Source organism: Chelonoidis abingdonii, chromosome 14, assembly GCF_003597395.2.
Source record: "Chelonoidis abingdonii isolate Lonesome George chromosome 14, CheloAbing_2.0, whole genome shotgun sequence".
In the NCBI taxonomy this organism is placed as follows: Eukaryota; Metazoa; Chordata; order Testudines; family Testudinidae; genus Chelonoidis; species Chelonoidis abingdonii.
This window is the reverse complement of record NC_133782.1, coordinates 3,036,176-3,044,683: the sequence shown is the minus strand read 5'-3', so window position 1 is coordinate 3,044,683 and position 8,508 is coordinate 3,036,176.

Below are 8,508 nucleotides of genomic sequence, written 5' to 3'. Positions count from 1 at the left end.
TGGCTGGTGGGACGAGTCCAAGGGAACAGCTTTTAAGCCCAGCAGCAGTTTGACGGCTGCTCAAAGCATTTGCCCATGAGTGTGATGGCTCCTGTGCCTGCTGTCCCCAGCCTTGCTCCTGCCATGTTCTAATTCTGCTCCTCCCTTACTCCTGCCCTTGGCCCAGCCCTGCTCTTGCCTCACTCCAGATAACCTGGGCCTGACCTGCGGCTCCAATTCCTCACTTTGACTCTGAGTCTTGGCTCTGGTCCCTGGCCTCCAGCTCTGACCCTGGTGACTGACTCCTGCTGTAACTACTAGGTATGACCACCACATCACAGTTGCTGACACCAGGCTGCAATGCCCCCGAGCTGGTGAGGGCAGGACACTTCTGGTGCATTCCCAGACCAGAACTGCCAGTAGAGCGCACAGCTAACGCAGTGTGGTGTGGCAGGGTTTGGGACACCGGAAAGAAGACTTGGGATGCAAGAACTTGCAGGGGGCTCTCACAATACCCAGCAAACAAACAGGCCAGCCATGGTGCAGACCCAGAGCTCCAGCCCCTGCAAATGGATTCCCTTCCCAGCCATCGCGGTCTGGGAATAGGTGTGTCTCTTGTGTAAGTCCTGGAGCCAGAAGACTTTCAGGGATGGAATTCTGGAGAAAAGGCAAGTCTGGCCATCTTCACTTACATGAACTATAATTAGGGCCTACCAAATTCACACTCCATTTTGGTCAATTTCATGGTCAAAGGATGGCATGGTCGGTTACTGTCACGTTTATTTCTGTGCTGCCACCTTCAGAGCTGGTCACCCAGCTAGCAGCTGTCACTCTCTGGCCACCCAGATCTGAAGGCAGCAGCACAGAAGTAAGGGTGGCAATACCACAACCCTGCTACAATAACCTTGTGACCTCGCCCCCCGAGCCACCATTTTGGGTCAGGACCCCTGGGCTGAGAAACACCGGTCTCCTCCATGAAATCTATATAGTCCAGGGTAAAAGTACACAAAAGACAAGATTTGCTGGGGGAGACCAGATTTCATGGTCCATGACACGTTTTTCACAGCTGTGAATTTGGCAGAGCCCATAATTTCATCTACTGAGTTTTGTAGCTTTAGCTGGAATCTGTTTAAGTTCTGATTGTATAAGTAATTCTAGATGATGATGATGATGATGATGGCTGGACTCATGAACGGGAACAGGAATTGTGCAAAAATATCCTGAGTGGGTCACTCTGAGTTATGGGAGCGAACTTTGGTTTGGTAACAAAACTCAAGCCAGGAAGGAGAAGGGCTTTCCCTTAGAGATCAGGAATGCTATCCCAAGGGGCAGGGATGGTGGGCAATGTCTGTTTTGCACCCAATGTGGAGCAAGTAGCATTGACTGGACTGGATCTGGATCTGGCAGCAGTTTGGAGCTGATTACACCACGCTCCAACCTTCCAGGCTACTGGCAGCAGAGCTGATATCAGAACTGGACTGGGAAGCTGCATATGGGAGCAGGACCTGGCAGAGTGTTCTCTCTGGACTGGAGCAGGCAGGTGGAGAAGACCTGCCCCTTGACTACCAATGACTCCCGCTGGACTCCTGAGTGGGGGTTTTAAGCTTGTGGGTTTTGTGGCAGGATTAAGCATTCTGGGCCTCACTAAATCAGAGAGTTACTGTTCAGAATGGCGGAATTAACCAAAGTCTAGATGACTGGGTTTGTGATCCTCATTTCATCAGAGAGGGTTTTCATGTCTTTTTATATTTTCCCTCTTCCCCAAATAACAAGGTCCTTGTGTTCCCAAGGACTTGGGGTGCTGGCAGGAGGGGAAGCACCTGCTGCAAAGGGGACCAGGGAGGGTTTATTTATTTATTTGAATTTCCTGGAGCCAGAAGTGGGAGCCCAGCTTGGGGTGGGGGCTCAAGCCAGGGTTTGTATATTTTAGAAGATGGCCCCTAGATAGCTCTGGGCACCTGGCAGACTAGACTTAGAACTCTGCTCCTGCACAATCTGAGCTGGATTCTCCCCAGCCTCCCTGCAGGGCCCACTGAGTCCCACAGATCGAGTTTAAAAGAGTGGATTAGACACTGGACCCACCCCGGGGACCGTGCCAGTGAAGGCTCAAGCCCTCCCAGCAGGAGCAACAGGCTGGCTGATGAAAGATCTCCTGCTCCCCATTTTATTTCTGCATGTGTGTGTGAGTGGAAGCGGAAGGCAGCTTGACTGAGTGTGTTGTGGAGATCAGTAACGCCTCTCTGGGGTGTCGGGATTAAATCTGTCCAAAACTCAGCTGTGGGAATCAGGTCTGGACTTCCTTAAGAAAGCTTAACCCCCTCCAGCTCCAGGGAGCCGTCTGCAGTCAACAAGGATTGGCAGAGAAGCAGGGCATGGCAAGAAACCCCCAAGTTCTGCGCTCCATCACAGAGGGGCCTGACCTGCTAAACTTGGACCCAGGACTAAGTTCAGGGGTTGGGTGAGGACCAGTGGTGAAATCTGGATCTGGGTCCAGGTTTGCAATCCAACACTCTCCAGCTTTCAGATGAAGTTTGGTGTGATTCAGATCCAGGGGCTTGGTTCTGACCCAGCTCACAGAGCAACGTGCCAGCCGCATGGGGAGGAAACAAAGGGGCTAGAGCTTTGCAGCCACTTTAACAGGCGAAGCAGAGAGACAAAGATTCATCCCCCTTCTCCCTCATGTCGGCCATGCGGCCACGGGACTATGTGCCAGGGGGAAGACTTGGGGCAGAGGCAGACAGATGTGGGGGAGGAGGACAAGGGAAGGGGAGCAAGAGAGAGCTGAAAGCGGGGAGTGGCAGGGGGAGAGACAGAGTGCCGGGGGCTCTGTCATGCCCTCCTCGCTTATGGATATTCTATTTAGCCATCTGAGGGGCCGATGCTGAGAAGCCGCTGAGCTGTTATCGGTGCTGAATGTTTTGTAGCAATTCCCAGGGGGCTCCTCAGCCCCTTCCATCTCCACCTACCCTGTCTCTATCTCTGTCCCACCCTAGCCCCCACGTCAATGCTGCAGCTTAGGTGTCGGAACAATTGCCTGACAAAGAGCTATTTTTAGCTGCTGGAGCCAGGAGTGAGGCTTCGGCCAGCATTCTGACAATGGGGGGAAGGGGGCTGGGCTTCCCCAGTGACCACTGGGCAGCAGAAGGACCTGTAAGGTTTCCTCGATGACCCAGGTCCATACAATACAAGGAAAGCAAAACAGGGACATACCCAAGCCAAGATGATCTGCTCCTTTACCTAATGGGAATGACCCCGGGTGAGGGGCTGGGAGAGTCCAGGCAAGCAGGGAAAGCAGGAGCCCATCCAGATCCTCCCATGAGTGAGGCTCCCACAGACGTGGAAAACAGGGTGAAGTGCAGCAGGGTTTCCATTAGGTAGGTCCAGGGCTGGGCCAAGGTTTTGTGGAGCCTCATGTGCAGCAGCTTGCGGGGGCCACCGGCCTGGCTCCTGCCTGTCTGCTAGACAGTGCAAGAATTCTGCAGAGACCCAGCAACATAACCTCAATCCTGTGGGGAATGCGGGGCTCCATGCACAAAGGCAAGGGGCATGGCTCAGTGAGCAGGGCCCATCTGTTGTCCAGACGTGTGTCTTGTTAGATGCTACCGGTGTGGTGCTTTGCTCTCTCCTTGTTGGTATCACTCGGCTGCGTGCGTGTGCTCCCTCTATGTACTGCCCCAGCTCTGCACAGCCAGCTGACACAGCAGACCCGAAGAGAACCCCCAATGACCACAGAGTCTAGTAAGGTAGGAAGGCACGTCGGCCAGGTTTATTGCCGTATTGGATACAATAATAGTTCCCCTGTAGGTTTCTTAGCCTAATTTAGGGCATACTACGATGTACCCACGGTCAATGGACTCGGCTTAGTCAGTGGCGGGACTTTCCACTGCCCCCTCGGCCGGACAAAGACATCGCCCCAGGGATCCATTCTTATACACAGGTACAAACAAGTTACACATCACTCCTGACGTATTGAGGTGCAACCCCTCTACGTAGCAAGGTACAACCCCTCTACGTAGTAAGGTGCCGCCTCTCACCTTGTACATGTTGGTTTAAACAAAACAACTCTATCCATCATATTACCCTTTTGCCCCTGTCATTGGGATGGGTCGGCCTGTTCCTTGTTATCTGTGTGGAATGTGCAAGTATGTGAATGTTCTGATCTTTAGTGTTCAGTACCTTTTAGGTACGTATCTTCTTGCAGCATCAGCCCTTTCCTTGCCAGCTTCTGTGAGCAGGGCCTGCCTCTGGCTCACAGCTTCTCTTTGCTTTATGTTAGCAAAGTTTTAACCATTACTTTAGTTGAGGCCTCAAGCCTCATACTGGGCCTTTAGCAGGGACTTTACTTACTACACCATCTAGGAAGCTGAAGGAGTGGGTCACCCACTCCTGGACGTGTGCAGGAGTGGAGGAGTAGTGGGGCTGTCGGCCACCCTGCCAGTCAGAGTGACTCAACCCTGGGAAGGGGAGAGGGGAGTTCAGTCGCCATGGCCTGTTCGCTCTTTGGCCTCTCTGCAGCAGCTGCCAACAAGGAGCCAGCCAAAGCCAGCTGGCGTGGATGTGAACCACTTGCAGCGTGTTACACATCAACTCTTGGCTGGTCCACAGAGGATAAGAGTTTACTCCAGCTCCTAGCCAAAGGTGTTGTCTCTTCAGCTCAAGCGGCAGAGGCTCTCGTTCTCCCCACTGGACGGCTTGGGGTCAATTCCCACTGAGGACCCAGAATGGTGGGTGTTATGGGCACTTGTGCCTCCTTGGGACTGGCCAGGCAGACACCAGCTCATTGCACACAGGCTGCTGAACAGCCTCCGGATGGCAACGGCTTTTGGTTACCGGCATTTTGAGCCAGATTGAAACCAGTGGCCTAGCAGTGGAAGGCTTGTATCTCCCTGCCAGGGCCCTGTGCCCTCGCTCCCCATGAACCAATCTGCCTTGCAGAGAGGAAAAGTGTGCTAAATAAACCCAGCATGCCTCCACCCAGCATCAGAGCCAGCAGGGTCCCATCTGCTGTGCAGCTCCAGGGGCCTCTTCAGCTGGTATTGCAGTGGGAGCATGACTGGGCAAACAGTGCTGCCTTTTCCTGGTAGAGCTTCCATCCACTGGACACTCCTACGCATGCTGGTGGTGCCTCTCCCATGGACGTCAATGGGAGCAGAGTTAGCCAAACAGAGTGCATTTGAAAACCCACCCCATGCTCCTCGTGGCTGCCGAGCCCAGGGGTGTGCATGGATCAGTTTGCTATGGTCAGACAGTGCTCTATTTCAGAAGGGCAAGCTCGCGTTGACTGCTAACCATGCTGTGTCCCCGCCCTTGCCTAAGAAACCTGCCACGCAGCACGAGCCACCTTGCACTGTACCCAGAGGTGCCCAAGTCCAGTTCCATTTGAATTTCTCTAGGAACCCTCATGGCTGGATCTGACAGCCAGTTGGTTGATAACGTTCTTTCCTAAGCTGAATCAATGTTGGCAGGGGGGATGATGGGGTTTACATTGATACATTTATGGAGGGATGGTGTGATGAGATTGCCTACCATGGCATATAGCCACTCTGCGACAGCTAGCAGCAAATATTGCCAACAGCCAATGGTGGGACACTAGGTGGAGAGGGCTCTGAGTTACAACAGAGAATTCTTCCCCAGGTGTCTGCTGGGAGGGTCTTGCCCACGTGCTCAGGGTCCAACTGATGGCCGTATTTTGGGATGGGAAGGAATTTTCCCCAGGTCAGATTGGCAGAGACCCTTGGGGGTGAGGGGTTGCCTTCCTCTGCAGCATGGGGCACAGGTCACTTGCAGGTTTAAACTAGTGGAAATGGTGGGTTCTCTGTAACTTGAAGTCTTTAAAGCATGATTTGAGGCCTTCAGTGACTCAGCCAGAGGTTAGGAGTCTATTACAGAAGTTGTAAATGTGGCCTGGACTGCGCCGGAAGTCAGACTAGATGATCAAAATGGTTCCTTCTGGCCTTAAAGCCTAGGAGTCTACAGGAAATAAAGGTTCACAAACTTGAAAAATAGTTTGTAAAGGTCACAAAAGGGCTTGTTGCATGAGGGCAGTTGTGGTATTAGTGGGGGACCAAGAGTCTGCAGCTGGAGGCAAAGAGAACGCAGACACTGGGCAATGCCAAGGATAATCCAATCCCAGGGGCCCTGGGGGAATCAGATGAGCTGAACAGTATTGGGTCTAACACCTGGGATCTCCTATACCCTGTGCTGACATTGCACCCCAGTCGGACCCTACAGAAAGAGGCACTGCTCTTGTGTTTCCATCACGATGACTTTAACATGCCAAAGCTCAGAGAGTAATTTAACTCCAAAATCAAGCCTCAATAGGGATTCTGAGGAGATAGCACACAGCAAAGTCCCAGGTCCGCATGCAAGGAGGCGTGGGTTTGCAAGAGCCTTCGGAAAAGGGCATGAGATTCAATTTTCTTCACAGACACTGAGGTCCAGGGACAAAGCTATCTCTGCAGGGCATGATACGGAAGCTGATTCAGGTTTAACCCACAGCGTAGGAGTAGGGAGAGAAGGGAAAAAAGGATGAAGGTTGAGTTTACTGGTAGCGAGGGGGCTGGGTCTGAAATCTTGTCAGGTGAGTGAGGGGGCCCTGGATTCCCCCTGGGAATATTCTGGGAAATCTGATGCTGTCTAGAAGCATTACCAGAAAATCACTCACACACAACCACCATCCGCCCATCAACAGGGATGTGGTCTCTTTCCCTTACTCCTTTGGTCCCCTCCCTGCCTAGTTCAAATTCCAGTAGATACCACAAGAATCCTGCAGTTAATATACTTGGTTTCTACTGGTTTCTGTTGGTTCCGACTGAGGAACCAGTATCCAGCTGACCAACAGACCCGTTGTTCTGTTCCTCGTTGGCCAACTGGAACCAGTAGAAACCAGATGAAACTTTTCCACTGGAATGCAGGTGGCTCTCTCTGCCCCATCTCCCCTGCCCTTTGCCAAGAATCAATGATCCAAGGCCTGGACTTTGTTTGGAGAGAGGGAGGAAGCTGTTTACTCCGTCTTTGAGAAAGAGTCGCCCCATTATGTTTTTATCTATTTACTTATTTAGGAAGTTTTAGCAGTTTTACAAACTATCAGCATGTGAAGATCAAAGACAAAGCCATAAGCCTTGGTTAGTGAACATTATCAAATAATATCATCAGATCTCTGCGTACGAGAGTCTGGCCATACAGCAGAGTGACCCTCTTTGCACTACCCAGGAAGTGTTGTTTCTGGATTCTCACCCCATTATTGACCCATGTCTTACCCACCTCCTTAACCCATGTGCTTCATTCAAGTTCCATCCAGGGCAATCTGGAGCTGGTAACTGATGCAGAAAGCTCAGCTCCTCTTCCCTGCTGAGACAACCCTTCTAACCCCTTCCACAGCCAGCCAGGTTGGCTTATCTGGCTTTGTTTAACTCCACGGTGGGAAGCAGGCTCAGGGTTTTGCAGGACATTTCCAGTGTACGGACATAAACCCAGTGCTTAATTTGTGCCAGGGCTTGTCAGGGCTGAGCCCTCCTGGCATCTCTGGGCCTGGCAGTTCCTAGCTCCCCAGCACCTCTGGGCTTGGCAGTGCAGAGCCCCAGCACCTCTGGGCTTGGCAGTTCATAGCTCCGGCACCTCTGGGCCTGGCAGTTCAGAGCCCCGGCACCTCTGGGCCTGGCAGTTCAGAGCCCCGGCACCTCTGGGCCTGGCAGTTCAGAGCCCCAGCACCTCTGGGCCTGGCAGTTCAGAGCCCCGGCACCCCTGGGCCTGGCAGTTCAGAGCCCCAGCACCTCTAGGCCTGGCAGTTCAGAGCCCCGGCACCTCTGGGCTTGGCAGTTCAGAGCCCCGGCACCTCTGGGCTTGGCGGTTCAGAGCCCCCCAGCACCTCTGGGCCTGGCGGTTCAGAGCCCCGGCACCCCTGGGCCTGGCGGTTCAGAGCCCCGGCACCTCTGGGTCTGACAGTTCGTAGCCCCAGCACCTCTGGGTCTGGCAGTTCAGAGCCGCGGCACCTCTGGGCCTGGCAGTTCGTAGCCCTGGCACCTCTGGTTTTGCTGCTACGTCCAGGACGGAGCCCGGGGTCCTTGTCCACATAATTCCCTGGCTTCCCGATTGCACTTCCCCCATCCCCACAGTGCCCCAGTACTGCTTCTGCAGTCGGTCAGATCCCCTGCTAGCAGGAGCGGCGGCAGGGTTTTTGGCGCCTTAGGCGCAGGGCTGGCTCTAGCCATTTCGCCGCCCCAAGCACGGCGGCACACCACGGGGGGTGCTCTGCCGCTCGCCGGTTCTGCGGCTCCGGTGGACCTGCCACAGGCGTGCCTGTGGATGCTGCACCGGAGCCACGGGACCAGCGGACCCTCTGCAGGCACACCTGCGGGAGGTCCACCGAAGCCACCCGCAGCCCTCCCGCGCTTGTGGTCGGAGCTGGCCCTGCCTAGGCGGGGGTCCTTTCCACGCTCCCGGTTGGCGGCAATTCTGCTGCGGGGGGGTTCTTCCGCACTCCCGGTCTTCGGGGCACTTCAGCGGCGGGTCCTGGAGCGAGTGAAGGAC